We start from the raw sequence: 18,163 nt of genomic DNA on the forward strand, positions 1-18,163 counted from the left end.
GCTTCAACACATGGGCTTTCAACATGGCCTGAGCGTCATACTGCAGAGCTAACATGGTTAAGGAGGCTTTGAAATCTCACCCCTGCTTTGAACCTTGCAGATTAGTATCAGTGTGGAGAAGGGTTTGAAGCTGGAGGAAGATGCTCGTATTTCGAAAGCAAGCACCAGCAGGTGAAGGGGCAAGTAAAGGGGCTGTTCTCCATTACAGGCAGCAAGAGCAGCCTGGGCAGGCAATCCCCGTGCCTGCTTGTGAGACTGAACAGCACTAAACAGTGCAAATACAACACCGGCTTGAAAACAAAAACAAATTTCCCTTCTTAGGCATACTGAGCCATGCAACAAGGCAAACTGCCAGGCAGCTTCTTTTGCCTTTCTGTTAAAACCAGGTAGAATAATATGATTAAAATGTCAATGCTTCCAATGACAGATGGGCTGACACTGTAATAGTATCTCATCTACTTAAAAGCATCTCTCAAATGTCAAAGGTGGAAAAAGAACTCCAAACTTCATATCCTGAGTCTGAATGTGTCCCTTGAGGTATTGCTTCCAGATTTGATCCACGCAGAAAGAACCTTCTTCTAACAACAGACAGCAATATGGAAAAGCTAAGAGGAGGAAGAGATACTGCTGGAGGATTATGGGGTTGATTCTTAGCATAAAGCTGACTTGCAGGAGTCTGCCAGGTCTAGGAGACGTGCAGGTGCTCTGTGTGCCTGCAAGCAGATGAAAAAAACAATGAAACTACTCAAAGAAGCAAGAGGAAGAACCAATTTCTGCAAAATCAATGATTTCTAGGTTGCAGAAGGACCGCTGCTTGGGGACTTCATGCAAAAGCAATCATTTTTTCCATTATGCCACTGGATTTCCAGGTACAACCAGATTCCCTTCCCAGGGAAACCTCTCTTACATTTGTCTTTGGAACTGGGAAGTGTCCAGGAGCTATTATGGTGCCACTGACAGCAGTGAGTACACAAGGATTGTGTAGGCAATGAGTAACTACAAACTGGCATTTTAAAATTATTAAAATATATTATTTTATCTATTATTAATATATAAATAATATATTCTTTACCAAGAGGCTGGTCAAACACAGGAATAGGATTCCTAGAGAGGTGGCTGATGCCCTGAGCCTGTCAGTGTTTAAGAGGCATTTGGACAATGCCTTTAGTAACATGCTTTATCTTTTGGGCAGCCCTGAAGTTGTCAGGCAGTTGGACTAGATGATCATTGTAGCTCCCTTCCAACTGAAATACTCAATTTGAATCTATTCTAGTACTGAAGGCCTGCAGGATGGATATACTGCAAGAATTTCTCTATTTCTGGTGTTCAAGATGATGACAATCTCAACAAGATGAAAATTTTCTGTGAACCTTTATTGTCCTTGGACCAGAAACCAATACCTTAGACTGAATTTAAAACTCCGCATGAGAACAAAATGGTCAGTCTGAGTCTTCATCATGACCCCAGTCACTGCTGCGTCTGGGCACCTGATGGCCATTAATGGATGTATCCTTTCAAACTCCATGGGAGATGAAAGCTCTTGAAGAACAGGGAATCCAAAGCCCAAATCTCTAAAGCCCAGCTTTTCCCCTTTAGTCAAGAAAAAAAAACCACACACAACAAAACCAAAACCCCACAGCGTTCTTCCTTGCAGCCCTTGTGCTTTAATCATCATAAGAAAACAAGACAGAAGGCCAATACACCTTATGTGTCTTTAAACTGGTGCAAACTGTAATTCATAGATGTAGAAGTATGAGATTGCTGTCAAACTTGCCACCTGCTTGGAGAAAACGAGACCCCAGTGCTGGTGGGCTGGAGCACATGGAAGCTGTGACTGTAACCTTTCCTGCACAAAGCTCTAGCTGCGGATCTCCCAAGGGCAGGGGCACAGCCACTGTCCAGCACAAGTGGCTTGATCCTGAAGTCTCACCCTAGTTGTCTCCACCTCCCTTCCCTGCATTGGTAAAATGCTGCTAGCAATGTAATCCTTTTATCTCAACAGATTGTTCCCAAGTTTAACTAATCATGGTAAGAAAGGGATTATTTCTTTTGACATATTTATCAGGGCTTGTGGCTTCTCATGCATTGTCCAGCCCCTAACACCAGAGGCCTACCTCTGCTCAGAGCTGGTATGTGCTACTGAAATACAAATAAATTAACAGGTCACCATGAGGGAAGGAAAGAGTTAGTTTTCCATTCTGAAGACTGACTTACCTGAGAGCCTGACATATCTGAAATCAATTTTTAAAAATATATTTAAAGGGCTCTCTTTTATAGAGGGACTTTGTTATGACGTGGAAAATTCACAGCTCCTAACATCAAGCCATGGGTGGAGGGAGTCTGGAGTATGAATTAAAAATAATGTGGTTGTTTGCAGAAATTAGTGGCTCAGATTTAAATCCACACCCGCCTCCCTCCTCAAATAATCACCCTGTGAACGGAGGTGGTTTATGAAGCCCTCTGGAAAATGTTCCTCATGGCCTCCATCCCAAACCCAAAATAAAATACATCACATCGCAGCAAATACTTCACCAGGGTGCTGCTCCCTCTTCCCCCCAGCCCACACCTCCCATTTGTTGCTAATTAAATGAAACAGCAGGTGCTTGGACCACAAGCGCAGCAGGGCTTCAGCGAGCACAGTGATTAAACCCCCCTGGAATGTCTTCTTGGAAAGCTGCATCTTTCCAGGCACTGGATTCAAAGAGGAAAGATGAAATCAGAGGTGAGGGCTGGGTCGGTCTTTGGCTGCGAGCTCCACAATCAGAGAGCGCTTTCGAAGGATGGGTTACTAGAAACTTCAGGTTTCTGGGGAAGATGCAGCTGTTTTGCCAAGTGACCTTCCTGGCATCCTCAGTACGGTGTAAATGCAATGTAGCATGCTCTGCCTCTATGCAGGAGACATCTCCTTTCTCACGCAGTTGGGACCCATCATCCCAATGCAGAGCAGCCTCCCCCACACCAACGCATGTGTGGGCAACTCAAATCTTCAGGCAATGATTTGCAACGCAGTCCCCGACGTGGTACCCATCCCAGCCTAACCCTGGATGAGGCCAGGGAACTGATGCACAATAAGCCAGGGTGTCAGAGCTGGCCAGGAAGGTTATTGGCCATGTTCAAATGTGTGACAGATCAGGCCACGCTAATGAGATGCTCCTAGTTGCCACCCAGAGCAAATGGGGGCAAGCCCAGAGATCAGTTTTGTAATAGGAGCTCAGGCTATGGGACATGTTCTCACACCACGACTCCTGGCGCACCCTGTTACCTGCTCAATTCCTCGCCGACATCCCACCCGCAGGCACTGTTCAGTGTGGGCTGAACCTGCTCTGTTTCCTTTGTATGAAAGAAAATGGCCCTTGCTGCCACCAATGCCATCACCAAGCCTCATCATCTGACACCAGAAACCAAGCAAATCAAAAGACAAATGCCATTCTGTTATGGATAGAGGATAGGCAATGCTGTAGGAAACAGGCATGGAGCAAGGGGCACTTACGGGCAGCCAGAGCTTAGCGCCCCATCAAAGCAGCTCTCCCCTGCATCCTGCTCTGGGGTCTCCTTGTTTAACCCCATGGAAGTCTTTCCCCTTCTTGCCATCAACAGCCACAGCTCCCTCCTATCCTACCATGCTAGTCCTGCCACAGTGACTTCCCATCAAGACAAGCTGGGATGACTTTAATCACCCAAAGGGCACCAGTGAGTACTAATGCAAGGGGACAGTAAAACAGTTACCTACTGGCATAACACGATACAAGCCTGAAAATAAACTCCTCATCCCTTCTACAAATTCCATTCCCAGCAGCAAAAGTCCATGAGACCAGGGCATAATCCCAAGAAAGAAAAGCACTGTTTATATTTCTGCTGAGCAGTTCACTTCTACTTGGTCACTCTGCTGACACTTCACTTCTTCACCAAACCCTGTTAGAAATGGCTGGGGGCTTGTGGGGAGGAGAGGGAATGTGGTCATTAAGGTCTGGCTTAGCTACTGTAATACAACTAACATTTGGCTCTGTTAAAAAGACTGCCAGCTGAAGACTTCAAAGCATTTTACAAACATTAATGAATAAACTTTCTTCAGGAGGGCTGATTATAGCCCCCATTATATGGGTGGGCATTTCCAGATAACCTCCCTGCCACACCAGCAGTTCCCCACTCCTCGTTCCACACCACAGACTCCCGGCTCCTAATTACACCAAAAAAAATCCCCACACTAAGGCAGTGAAATGCATTTTGACCTAAGAGTGGAACAGGATTTGACATGAGGTTTCTTAACAGCATCAGGCAGGAAACTACAGCCCTAGTGCTCCTGCAGCCCACAGCACACCCCTGCCCAGCTGTATGCCCCAGGGCCATCCCACACCCAGAACAACCCCAGACCTTTGCAGGGCTCCTCACCACCTTGGAAATAATTTTTGTAAACTTCTCCCTTTGCTTAAGGATAGCCAGGGACCACCTCCGTGGAGCACACCACCCTTTACAGCTCCATCTGCCTTATTGCCAGATCCAGACAGCAGATGAATCTCTGCCACCTCCTGAAACACCAAATGCTAAATCCTACCTTACATGCAAGCGAGATCTGTCAGAGACCGGCACCCTCTAACCCTCAGCACAGCAACACATCGAGTGTTGCAGACAACTACCAACGCACCAAAAGGCAACCTGAACTTGTTACGGGGACACAGGGGTCCACCATGTGCCATCTCACAGCATATTTTCCTCGTCAGGAAGACACACGCACCAGTTTTACTCAGGCAGCAGCAGCACATCACTGCAGTGACCAGGACAAGCCTCAGCTGGGATTTCATAGAATCATAGAATCGTTTAGATTGGTAAGATTTTTAAGATCATCAAGCCCAACCATCAACCTAGCACTACCAAGTCCACCATTAAACCATGCCCTTAAGTGCCACATCTACATGTCTTTTAAATACCTCCAGAGATGGTGACTCAACCACTTCTCTGGGCAGCCTGTTCCAGTGCTTGACAACCCTTTCAGTGAAGAAATCTTTCCTAATATCCAACCCCTGGCACAACCTGAGGCCGTTTGCTGCTTGATACTTGGGAGAGGAGACCAACACCCATCTCGTTACAGCCTCCTTTCAAGTAGTTGTTGAGCACGGTAAGGTCTCCCCTCAGCCTCCTTTTCTCCAGGCCAGTCAACCTCAGTACCCTCAGCCACTCCTCTAAGACTTTCAAAGCTCCCCAGACCACAGAGAGGCCGAAACATCCCAACTCACTGGGCTGTCAAAAACCAGAGATTAGCCAGATAAAAAGAAAAGCCTGTGAAATAACTTTTGCTCCAGGTGGGTAAGATACACTCCCAGTAAGACAAAACTTTGATCGTTAAACTCACCTCAGTCCTTCGAAAGAATTTTTTCCCTGTTATCATTTTACTTAGTTCTTTTCTGCTTTGCTTTCTAATTCCTTCCCGTTTGGCATTTTCCTCTCTTCTCCTCATACAGTGTTTTTGTGGTTTGTCCTTCAACTCTCTCAAAACACCTGGCTGAAGGTAGCGACTCAGCAAGTCCCACTGGTTTTCTTAACACACCCTTAAAACACCCAAATGCATCAAGCTCCAGGCACACAGCTCTGATGTTAACTCATTTTGCAAAAACACCACTAAATTGATTAGGATCTGCCCCTGACTGCACGTGGTGAATCAGAGATATCTCTGCATCGACACTGATGCCTCATGAATGGTTTCGGCATGGAGCCCTGCTTGCACTGCAGATTTACAGAAAATATCTTAAACACACAGGGATGCATCTCTGAGTCTCTGCTTAGTCCTCTGCAAGCCTGTTCACAGCTTCTATCAATCAAGAATTTGTCCGCAACTTGCTCTGCTCCAAAGCACGGACCTCTTCACTGGAATGCAACTTCCCGCTCTGCTGGCTTTGTGCCCTCATAGGGTCCCAGCTGCACTCAAACAAGTCCCATGTGCAAGGACCCCGTGTACAGTTTTGGGCGCCACAGTACATTAAGGATATAAAGTTACTACAGAGTGTCCAGAGGAGGGCCACCAAGTTGGTGAAGGGTCTAGAGGAGAAACTGTACGAGAAGTGGCTAAAGTCACTTGGTTTGTTCAGCCTGGAGAAGGGAAAACTAAGGGGAGACTCATCGCGGTCTGCAGCTTCCTCACAAGGGGAGGAGGAGGGGCAGGCGCCGATCTCTCCTCTCTGGTGACCGATGACAGAACCTGAGGGAACAGCAGGGAGATGTGCCAGGGGAGGGCTAGGTTGGGTATTAGGGAAAGGTTCTTCCCCCAGAGGGAGGTGAAGCCCTGGCACAGGCTCCCCAGGGAGGCATCACAGCACCAGCCTGACAATATTCAAGAGGCACTTGGACAACAGCCTCAGAGACATGGTGTGAATTTGGGGCTGTCGTGTGCAGGGACAGGAGTTGGACTCGATGGTCCTTGTGGGTCCCTTCCAGATCAGGACATTCTATGATTCTATCACCTGCTTGTAAAGTTAGGGACAGCTGCAGCTCACACCAGATCAGATCTCTTCTTTTAAATGAAAAGCAAAAGGCAGAGGGCAAAGCCCCCAGCTTGGCTGGGTGTTGTTCAGACGGCGCACCCAGGAAGGAGGGTGCACAAAGCTGTTGCCCCAGAGCAGATGGACTCTTGCTTTTTGCATGACTTTGCCATCGTCTGCTCAGCAGCATGGCTTCTCTGTGGGTTTTGCTGCCCTGACCGCTCCCCTGGAGACTCATTGATGCTTCCCCTGAAGGAAATTGCAAAAGACAGTTCTGCAGTGGGAATACTTGTGTTTGCATGAGACATGAAACCACCCTAGCTGCACAAAAGGAGAAGCATGCCGCAACTGTAGGCAAGCAGGAAGGGAATAAGGTGGAAAACACACTCCCAACTTCACACCCCATACGCTGCTTCTGCAGAAAAGGTCAGTTATTCAGGTGCTACAGGGAAGAAGCAAATAGCACCCAAAGCTCATAAATCAGGCCGGTGCAAGCCTAGTCAAGAGCCTTTCCTATGGCAGGCAGAACTACGTGCAGTCCACAGTGGAAGAGATGCCAGCTGATGCTTTTGTTTGTCTGGTAAGCAAACCCTAGCGAACAGGACCAAGAGCTACGGCTCCTTCCAGACACAGCCTTCCCACATCTGAGCCTGTTAGAGCAGAAAGCTGGGAGGGGTGAGGTGGCAGGGAAAAGAGCCCTGACAGAGCCCTGCATAACCTTTCCATTATGGCTGGGCAATTTTCTATTTGCACTTAAATGCAATAATGTAAATAAACTCCCCGTAACCCTTGCAGGGCTATTTAGGACGTTTGCAAAAACAACCAGCTCCTCTCATTGCGAGCCAAGGGATGCGAACACAACAGGCACTTCTCATCTCAGTCTCCGCACACTTAATGAAAGTGAAGGATTGTATTCCCCGCACAAAAGCAGAATTGTGTTTCAGGGCTGGGGGTGTGAACTCTGCACGATTTTCTGGGAAGTATAAATAGTTGAAAGCTGAGTACGATTAGGGGAGAGTGGTGAAGCGGCGGAGGGGGTGGAACTGTCATACCTGAACTTTTTGGGCTTGGGTTCTTCGGGCAAGAAAGGCCACAGAAAAATCCTGCTAAGGAATTTAATTTTCACATAGAGTCTAGAAAAAAAAAAAAAAAAGGCTAATCTTGATTGGTGGTAAAAGGGGAAATACGCTAATAAAGTGGCACTTGGAGAATTCACTGCCTATATAAGAGCAGCCCCAGAGCTGTAGCTTTGGCTGGGGCCGGCCCACAGCCCAACTGCTCTCCTGTGTTTTATTGTTCCAGCAAACAAAACCTGGAACAAGGTTAACAAACAAATGGGCTCCTCCCAAGGTTGAGCTTTAAGTCCTGCGGTGGAAACTTAACGGGCTATGACAAGACCTTCCAACACCAGAGTAACAGAGATGGAGGTAGGATAATACAGGACGTATACATTGAGCCTTGACATGCCCTGCTGAAGAAAGACTTTCAGCCCAGTTTTACCATGATTCTGCATAATCCCTTGTATGATATATCATCCAGGGACAAAACCAGGAGGTGTGGGCCCAATATCAAAATTTTCTGCCATGGTTCAGAAGTTTTGGCAATTCAGTTCATTTGGGAGAGCTTGCTGCTTTTGCTCTCTGTGGCTGCATCCAGGAGAGCCCTTCCCATGTTGCAGGGTCCTCACCATCCTCACAACATCTGGGTCGGGGATAGGTGTCGGATACAGGTACTGATAACAAGAACAACTTACACAAATGAAACCTCTAGAAAACAAGGGAATAATTCCCATCAAGTAACCCTTTTGACTAATTTCACTGTTTTCTGTACTTGCCACAGGCCCATTAGTGGGCTTCGATACTCTTCAGGTATTCCTTAAAGGATATCTACAAGTAACAAGCTTACGTAGTTCAAATGGTAGATGCAGAGTATCTGACAGTATGATATAAGCTAACTTTCCTGTTCCCCAGCAGAGTGGCTTTAATCCTTTACAAGTCAGGTTCTCACCCCAGACACTGTGAATTAATCCATTGTGAAATCTGTTATCCATTACTGTTCTGCAGTGCTCCCTTGAGATTCTTGGGTTGGACAAAGCTGCTTGAGTTAAACTCTATATAATTATAAAAAAATGTATGCATGCAAAAACCAGGTAAAGCAATTTGTTTGTAGGTTCGAAATCATATCCACAGACACTTTTCCAGTCTCTGTCCTGTTCTAAAAATACTATCCCATGAATATGGGAGCATCTGGTAACGCGGCATTACTTCACAGCCGTCACATCTGAACTGGAGAGAGAAGCTGAACCACAAACTGGCAACAAAACTGAACTTTCCCACATCTGTCCCAAAGCTTACACAGCTTTAGGTCAAGAGCCTTCAGTGCAGGTTTCTCTTTCATACTCAAAATCCACACACCCTCTAAAAAACCTACCCTACTGAGCTCTTAATAAGCAATGAGAGTTCATCACTGCTGAGCACTGCTACTCATTTAATTTCTAAGATTTCCCTGACTGTACCTGTAACTCTACAGCCAGGAGAAGCTCTGGTCCAGCTGCCTGGGCTCAGAGCGCTTGCTGGGGGCTCCTAACCAGGACACTTCCCATAGCCGCTGTTTCGGAGATCAGGTCTCCCAGGGGAGCTCTGCTTTATGAGCTTTCACTCTCCACCTGAAATTGGAGCCACTTTGTAACTCCACACTCTCCTCTGAACCCCCCAAGGCCTTCCTCCATGAAGCACAGCTCACAGTCATCGCCATCCCAGCACGATCACACACCTTGGAGATGGACTTCACACTCTCCCCGGTTGATGAGATTAAAAGGACACTCAATGTGGGATCCAGGCCTCGTGAAACCTTAGCACTGTCAGAGACAGCAATTTCCAAAGCATTGCCCACCTCAGATCACGCACCATCCAGGTGCTGCACTCTGCAGCTGCATGGCACTTCGGGGAAGCAGCAGACTGAAAACCTATAGTCCCCTTGGCCCCAGGGACACAGGCTCTTCTCTTGACAAACAAAATTTATCTGCTGGCCAAAAGCACACAGTTGAGCAATTCCGATGTATTTCAGCAGGGATCAGGGATACATCCGTGTGCAGCCACACACACACTCCCCTAGAGTGACAATGGAAGATACTCTCTAAGAAGGTAGAGAAACAGCAGTAGGAGACCATAAATAGTTAAAAGGACACAGTAAAGAAGTCAGCAACCTCTTTATGATGCTCCCAATCTTTCTTAACACAAACCAACCAAACAAACCAACCTCTACTCATTTGTCTACCTACATATAGAGCCTGTAGCTCAAACTTTGCTTTACTTCTAGGATCAGGAGCCTGCCTGAAGAAGAGCTACAAACTGAATGCTAGCAAAGATCTGCCAGTGTTGGACTTCTGCCTAGAGGCTGCAAAAGGCCAGAAATCGTCAGTGGCCATGAATTACTTCAGCAAGCAGAGCAAATCACTAATTGCAGAGCCCCTCTGGAGCTGCTCAGACTGTCACAGCACAGCACATGAGGAGATCACAAGGATGGAGGGAAATAGTCATCTTCAGAGCAGCCTGCCACTTGATGTCATGCTCCTGTAAAACCTTAGAAGTGAATTACCATTTCATCTGGGTCAGATAAGGTGAAAGCTTCTTAATGGTGTGATACGTTTCAATACTACTGATTCCACATACAGGACATGAACACCAGGGAAATAAGGACTTGTCAACATCCAGGAGAACATCAGCATTATATGGAACAATGCCCATATGATGTAATGACTCCAGACAGCAACCATCATAGTCACTGATGCCATGGTGGGGACCAGGGCCCCTGGTCTTGTGCAGCAAGGGAATGGAGGAGGACACAGCCCTCAGATGCAGCTTCCAGAGACTCCTGTCCCACAGCAGAGTCAGAATAGCCACCCAGCCAAAGACCCAAAACCTCACTGCCACCTTGTCCAGAACGGATAAGACTCCTGTCAGTGCTCCTGGTATTGCAAAACCTTTTGTGCACAGTGAGAGGTTACAATAGCACCATTGGGAGACTTACCTCTGACATACCACATCCCCAGAGAAAATGAAAACTTTAGTCCTTTGATAGCTCTGTTGTTAGAGAGGCGCATCTCTATCAAATCCTCAGACCACCGAGACAGGGTAGCATGGGTATCGCCTCTGGTTTTGCCTTGCTGCTGTCTCACCCTGAGAAGCTGGCTAAGCCATGACCTCACTTTCTAAGCTCACCCGTGTCCTGGCCAGACCTGCACATGGGGCAAGCAAGGGAGTATATCAAACTGGCACTGAGCAGCAAATATGGCTCCGTAGCCACCACGCAGGAGATGCCACGCTGCAGCACACGGGCAATATTCAAGTGCCAGCTTTATGCCTCAACAGCACCTAAGTGCAGAGTACGAAGGGGAGGGTTGCCATAGGCTGGGTCACTTTCTTATATGCAGGTTATTTGCCGTGTTTACTGAATGTGGCCTCTATTGTAGCCTTGCAGGCACTTTGCCATTTCCCCATCATGGCCCTCATCTTTGTCTGACGTGTAAAGTCTCTTAGAAACAAATACTGGAAGCTGAACAGATTGTTTTGCCAAGCAAACATTGAAATAATGATGGAAATAAGAATTATAAACAATTCCATTTATTCACTGAAGGCAAAGATACTGCCCCAAGCCAGCTGGTATCCTAAGGCACTGACTGAAGGGTAGACGGACAAATGGTATTTAAATACCCTTTAAATCAGCTGAGACAACCATTCCCAGCTCAATAACCATATCAGCTGTTTGTTTTTTTTTTCTCCAGGGGCATCTCAATTTCCCCAGCAAGCCCCATTACTGGCAAGCTTGCCACTGGCCTATTTTTCTGAGGGCAAGCATCGGGGCATCTCTGCTACTAAAAGTCAAGTCTTGCAAGCGTGGCTGTGCCGGGAGCTCTAGCACAGCTGCAAAAGCAGGTATGGTCAAGCACTCACTGCCGGCAGCTCAGGGCTCCTCCTGGAAATCTGGTTTTCTGCATCACCTGCACACCTTGCCACTCCCAATCTCTACACACACTGTCTGGAACAGTAACTGCAGATGACTCGGAAGAAAGGATGTACCATTTCTCCCCAAGGAGTCGGCACTGACCTTTGGGAACAGACATGTTGACAGAGCCACCTTCAGATTTCCTCTGAATTTTCCCAGGCGTGTTTCAGTTTCAATCCTGCTCTTAAGGAAACTGTTTTCAAACTAAACCCTACATCCCAATTGCTGGAGTAACTCCAACCCCACAGCCTCGTGACTATCAGGGATGGCCCTGAAGCCAGTTCCTGCGTCTGAACCTTGTGGGCCAGGTGTAGAGCCAGGACCTTGGTCTGGACAATGATTTCATAGCAGCTCTCAGTGTCTACAGCAGGGCCAGGATGCTGATGCCCAGCATCCCACACTGAGGGAACAGGAGCAGGAGAAATGTAATCCTTGCAACCCAGACCACCCTGGCCAAGTCCAGCACAGCCCAGGGCAGAGGGAGGCACATGCTTTGACTGCAGAGTCCAGATTCCCTGCTGTGAACACAGCCCAGCTGGAGCAACACCAGTAAGTAAAATCTTCCCTTACTCTCCCTTTGCCTTATCTTTCACTGTGTACTCACATCACAGCTTGATGCAACAACCCTCTGCCATGCTGTTCCTCCCCACCTCCTTCCCTGCCTTATTTGACCCCACCTTCTTCTCCAGCTTTCCTGCCTATTTCCGTACGCACCCTCAGATGAACATATATAGCCCAACAGAAACACTCCCTGAGCTTGTCAGAGGCTGGGAATCTCCTTAATGCAAACCTCCCACACTGCGGGAGGGGCAAGCTGCATCACGCGCAGAGCCACATCAACAGCCCTCCTTCCCTTCCCACAATGCCAGGAGCTACGCATGGGGTGGCACCTATAAAAAAAAGAACATAACTCATTGCAGAGCGACCCTGCTGCTGTGGATGGCTGAGCAGACCAGGTGGTGACTCTACTCATTCTGCTAAAAAGGCCTGGTGGGTTGTGTTAGGAGTTAGCAGGAGTTAGCATTTGCAAATGTGGGAGCACGCTCACCCCATTGCATTCTTGCCTATACTCTTCACTGCTGATAAATTTAGCACGTGCTTGAGCTTGTCTATTTACTGCTCCTGCAGAGCTAAAAGCATGAATGTTACAACATGAAATATTGTAGCTCCTACAAAAACAGTCATTACTGAGTTAGACTGCACTGGACCACCAGATTTAGGGACTGTAGGTCCCCACTTGGGCAGTTAACCCAAACTAATGGAGTGAATATATGCAATTCCATCAGAGTCCTGTCAGGCACCTACCCCACAAGCACCTACACAAGCACCCACCCCACAAGCACCCTGCACTGATTCCCCCTTTGCCCTGCCCCAGAAGGCCCGTACCCTGAAGCCACTAGGTCCTGTTTTGAATCATAGTGACCCAGTGAAATGCAGGATGCTCAGGCCTGTGGCACAGTTACAACCACCTAAGTGGAAATGGGAGTGGATGTTACAATATTTGATACAGCTTGGGGTAACAGAGAAAGGGATGTTTGTACAGAAGAGCACGTAACGGAAGAATGATCAATAGCAGCAGCGTTCAGATGAACTCCAGTCCGAGTAAGAAAAACAGGGATACAGACTGCAATTACTGTTTTTTTATAGTACAACTTTTGTTTAATGTCCTCTTCAATGCTCAGTTACTCCATTATAGCACTATAAACAATCAGGATGACCCTAGCAATAACAAACGAAACTCTTGATGTTTTGTCATCAGCCTGGAAACAACTTGCATCTCTTTCCACCCCCCTAATAAAATTCTTGATATTCTTTATTTTTTTAATGTTCTAATTGGCTGCTAGTGAGTTCCTCTTTCTGCACCACTTTGAAGAAAACTTGCTTGGATCAGCAGACTGCATCAAGCAGATAATTTTTTTGCTAACTGATACACAAAGTGAATGCTTGAACAGAGCCTTGTTTATTTGCCTTTTCAAAATTGTGACATTTCAGATGTCTCCTTGCAGCCAAAACGCCTGTGTGGGTCATTGTGCAGAGAGACAGCGATCTGCCTACCTAACATTCCTGCCGCGGCTCCGGCAAGGATGTCGTTCGCCTCTCACGCAGCCAGAAACACAACGTGGGCTTACGGCATGTGCTAAAGCCAGCTGCTGTGTTTTGCCTTGGAGAAAGCTGCATTTTGCTGTTGTGAGAAAGAATCTTCTGCACACAGAGACACAGCCGTCCTCATGGCAGCAATGGAGAGGCCAGTATCTGAACATAGGGTTTGGTTCCTCTGCCAAGGCTCTGGTCCTGTTCATACTCTGACTCCAGGAACTGAGCAAGACAGGCATGAAAATCAGACCAGAACATTTATATTTGCTGGATGAAAGGCAAAAGATGAGTCGCTGGTGATTCAAGCTAAGACACCAGGCACTGAAGCACGGTCACATTTTCCCTATTCGCTTTGATGGGGAGAGGGTTTCTCAGCAGCAAGGGGCAGCACCCAACTGGGGTCGTAACACCTATAAAAAGGCCAAGGTGGTACTGAGCACTTGGCCGGGTGAGATGGGGAATGTGGTAAGAGTCACCCTTCATGCTTGCCAACTACAAATGCTGTTGTTGCTTTCCAGCCCAGCACGGCAACTGGGAGGGTGAGCTGGTTCCATCCCCATACTTCTCCATCTTATGCTTTGGGTAATGATATATGCACACACTTTACTGCAAACCCCCCATCCTGCTAACAACCTCCAAAAGCACTTTCCACCAAGAAAAACAGGAGCCTTATATCTGCAGATGTCTTCTACTGCACAGCAGAAATGCCAGGAGTTATCCCTGCTATCCCAATAAAACAGTATCCTTTCTCAGCATCTTTGGCACAATAGGAGTACTACCAACTTGAACTACCAACTTAGGAGTGGATTCTGCTACTACCACCAACAAATCCATCAGTGATGGTGGGAGACCTCAGACGATATCCAGGGAAAGTGCCTGAATATGCAACCAGCCTGCCGCGAGGTCCAGCCCTGGCAACAGGCGATATTTGTGTTGCCATCTCTCCCAGTGATGGGCACCTCACGCTCCCCTCTTCTATAGTGCAGGCAAGAGCCAAGCACCCAGCTGCGGAGTGCATGAGAAAGCAGCACTTTAAATATTACAGTTGGAGGTGGCTTTGACCCCACATAGTGCTTAGGTGCAAATGCCTCCCCCCAGGGTGAAAGACAACAGATAATTGGACTTGACAAGCAATTTATAGTAATGCTTTCATCTCTGCAAAGTTAATTCAATACTTTCAATCCTATTTACTGAAACAATGGCACCCACATGTATTCTGCTGCCATCATTTGACCCGCGCTCAGCAGCAGATGTGACTTGGTTGCACAATTAAACGATGCAGCAACACCCGCATTTAATTTAAGCCCATATTTATAGTTCTCTAGCCCTCACAGAAGCAGCACAGGGCTGACACTTGGCTTGTTGCCTTGCATTCTGTTTTCTGTACTTCTCACACCTTCGTGGGGCAAACTCCAGCTTCAAAATACCATATGCCCAGTCTCACTGCCCTATTACTCATCTTGAAAACAATGTGACTCCCAGTTCAAGCATATGCACTGCTGAAATACAACCACCAAACACTTTTGGGACTTGAATCCTTGGGACAGAGCAGCCTCTTACTGCTTGCAGTGCCTGGGAGGATTTGCTAGGAAGTGTTCAAAAGCACAGTATCTAGTAATGCAAAGCCTCTCAAAAACACTGAACCACTTCCCACAGAGACAGCCATTTGGGGAAGGGTAGGCTCTCTAATTTTAAAGAAACATGAAATTGCAGTAGTAAAATTAATTGTCTGTATTCCTCCTTCCTTGGCCCTGGGCAGCCCCCAGGGTTTTCCCCTGCATCCTATCCAGTGTCACTCTCAATACCAGGCATTGCAGCCCTAATTAAGTCACTACAAGTCAGCCCTTCTTCCTTCACTTCCAGTCAGGAGCAAACAAGACACATGCAGGTTTAGGAAGCCCTGAAGTGCAGCTCTGTTGTGGACACGAGCGAAGCTGGCAGAGACCTGCAGGCTCCAGCTGTTTTGGACATGAGTGGTGCCCGCAAATCAGCCGAACTTTACTCGCTGAGCATTTGCCAGATTTTCTGCTGGAAGGGCCACATGGGACAAGAAGGACTATTACCAAAGTCAATTGACTATGCTAAGGCCACATTACTATGCATGGCATCAGGTTGCAAAACCCATGTCCAACCACTGCTAGGCCAGAAGTTCAAGCTTCCATCAAAAATCCGGAAGTCACAGGTCATCTCTATCTGGAACAAAGTAAGTGGGATCTAAGGAGACTACCTTGATCCTCAAAAAGCAGGTGGCACTCCTAACACGTGCCACATGATCCACAACCAAGAGCCAGGTTCAGCCCCTCAGGGGTTTGGGGAATGTAAGCTGGGACCCCATGTTGCTCTTCAACTTTCATCATGAGAGGCTCTCTCTGGGCTTTCCATTGGAAACATGGTTCATCCATTCAGGAAATCTTAACATGACTGGGAATCACTGTCTGCAAGGCAAGATGCAGCACAGCCTAGAGCTCCATTACAGGCCAGTCAGGGTTCAGACAGCAAACATGGGGAATCTTCCACTGCTAAACCCTGAAAGAGCTGCTTTACAATACGAGGAGGGTTTTCCTGTAAATGCTAAGGTCTCCCTGTCGCAGTTGCCTGGAGCTAGAAACACTAGAAGCAGGTCCACCAGGTGCAAGTAGCCATCAACCAAGCACGGAGCCTGAGCAATTGCAAGCAGCTGGAAAAGGGGCTGCAGAGCTTCCACATGAAGCTTTTCATGCCTGCTTATTCACGTGCTGTGGTAACACAGCATTTGCCATTGAGCAAGAACCACTGCACACGAACACACAAATTTCTCAAAATGCAAAGGGTTCCCAAAGTGCCCTAACATTTAATTTGATTTCACAACTCCCTTTGCAGGCTTCTTTAGAGTTGTAAATACAAGTTGCAACTCAAGACCCAAAGTCCATTTTACTTGCCCCACCTTGAAGATGCTCTGGCAGCATCAAGAGCCCAGAAAAAAAAAATAATAGCAAAAAAAGAATCACCTCTGGGAGCCTAAAAGCACCTTATGGCAAGCCTAAGCACACAGGGCCTTGTCCCCACCTTACAGCTGGGAAACTGCAGCACACATCACCACAGTGACATACTTACAAAGACACAACAAGACCATGGAGACCCCAGGTGAAGACCTCAGTTTCGGTAACTGTGTGCCTCATGCTTGAAGAGCCAAAGAGGCCGTTGCAGAGGGCTGTCACTGCTCACGCAGTAGTGGCCCTGACAGAGATCCCTGGGAGGGAAAAGGGTTAAAGAAGGGAATTTTGTTACTTTCTTGTCGTATTTTCTCGTGGGGGGAGAAGCGTTGTGCAAGCAGGAGTTTTCCACTGGCGCTAGGCCCCCTTACACTTATCAATGGGACCTTTCAGGACTCACTCCCCGATTGAGAGATCATTTCCTGTCCAACACACTAACCCCATTGATAACTCCACGCTTGATGGGAACTTTTCAAACCTACCAGGAAAGGCCAGGAGACCCAAAAGAACATATACATGAAAACAGAAGTGGGGCAAAAAAGAAAAAGGAGAGAAAGAAACACTTTTGGCCACAATCCGCCTGCTGACAACAAATGGTTGTGATTACAGAGCTGTGCATCTTTAGCAGGTACATCCAACGGAGAAGCCACTGACATACTCTTCACAGCAGTGGGACTGGCAGGCCTGGTGCTTCAGACCAGTAAGAACTAGAGAGAGGCACAAGAGGAAGCTTAAGAACGTCACTCTTCTGTCTTCAAGCCACACAGCAAACACAGAAATCAGGCCTGGCCACAGAAATGGTTCCGTTTTCCACCAGAAAAGCCAGGAGGCCACAACCATATAGCTTGCAAAACAGGCAAGCTTCAGACGTCCAAGTACCAGAAGTGACATGTGAAGGGGGAACAATGATGAAACTAGGACTTTTCAAGATATCTTAGATCAGGTACCAAAGGGAGGAACCCTTTTTTCCCCAATTTATCATGGCAAAAAGGCTCAATGTTATTTCCTAGGACAGAACCCATCAGTTGTGTGCACCCTTAACGCTAGCTGCGAGGACTCACTCGATAGTCTAACCACAGCCCAGCTCCAATCACAAGCTTCAGTCCAAAACTGACATTCCCCCCATAGTTCAGGAGTCTGTCAAACCACAGCTTTTGTTTTCACCCCAGCCAATTATTGTTTTGCTTCCTACAAAGGTGCAATGATATAAAGTATCAATGGGTGTGGATTATTGCTAAGTAGGTCACTAGCCAGAAAGCTCTCCCTACCCACACAGGTGCCTGGGAGCAGTCCCAGAAATGAAGTAGCTGATGGCCATAGTGAAACTTTGTAATTTGGACTCTTCCTGTTTCCTGGCTTCAGATTTTGGTCAGCAGCTACCCAGCAAGAAAGCTTTTGATTAAATCTAAATAGGCAAGCACAGAATACAGCAAGGGAGCTGTATAAAGCAGCAGAGCCAGGACATCGGCTGGCTGGGTAGATGATTAGGAGAAGGATCTGGAAGGTTTCCACTACCATCTCCATTACTGAACTGCTGCAGGAGTGCGCAAAAGGTCTGTTGTTTTCAGCGATTTGGGTATGTAGTTTCTGGGGGCCCAAAATGTAGCACGCTCTGTTCTAAGT

The 18,163-nt window shown here is 47.3% G+C and overlaps 1 protein-coding gene across 2 annotated transcripts in view; it reads right to left on the minus strand.

Annotated features, from left to right (window-relative positions):
• Positions 1–18,163, minus strand: part of SH3PXD2A (SH3 and PX domains 2A) — a 261,018-nt gene that overhangs the window by 196,942 nt on the left and 45,913 nt on the right. The gene's annotated exons all lie outside the window — the stretch shown is intronic.

Source organism: Phalacrocorax aristotelis, chromosome 12 (assembly GCF_949628215.1).
Source record: "Phalacrocorax aristotelis chromosome 12, bGulAri2.1, whole genome shotgun sequence".
In the NCBI taxonomy this organism is placed as follows: Eukaryota; Metazoa; Chordata; class Aves; order Suliformes; family Phalacrocoracidae; genus Phalacrocorax; species Phalacrocorax aristotelis.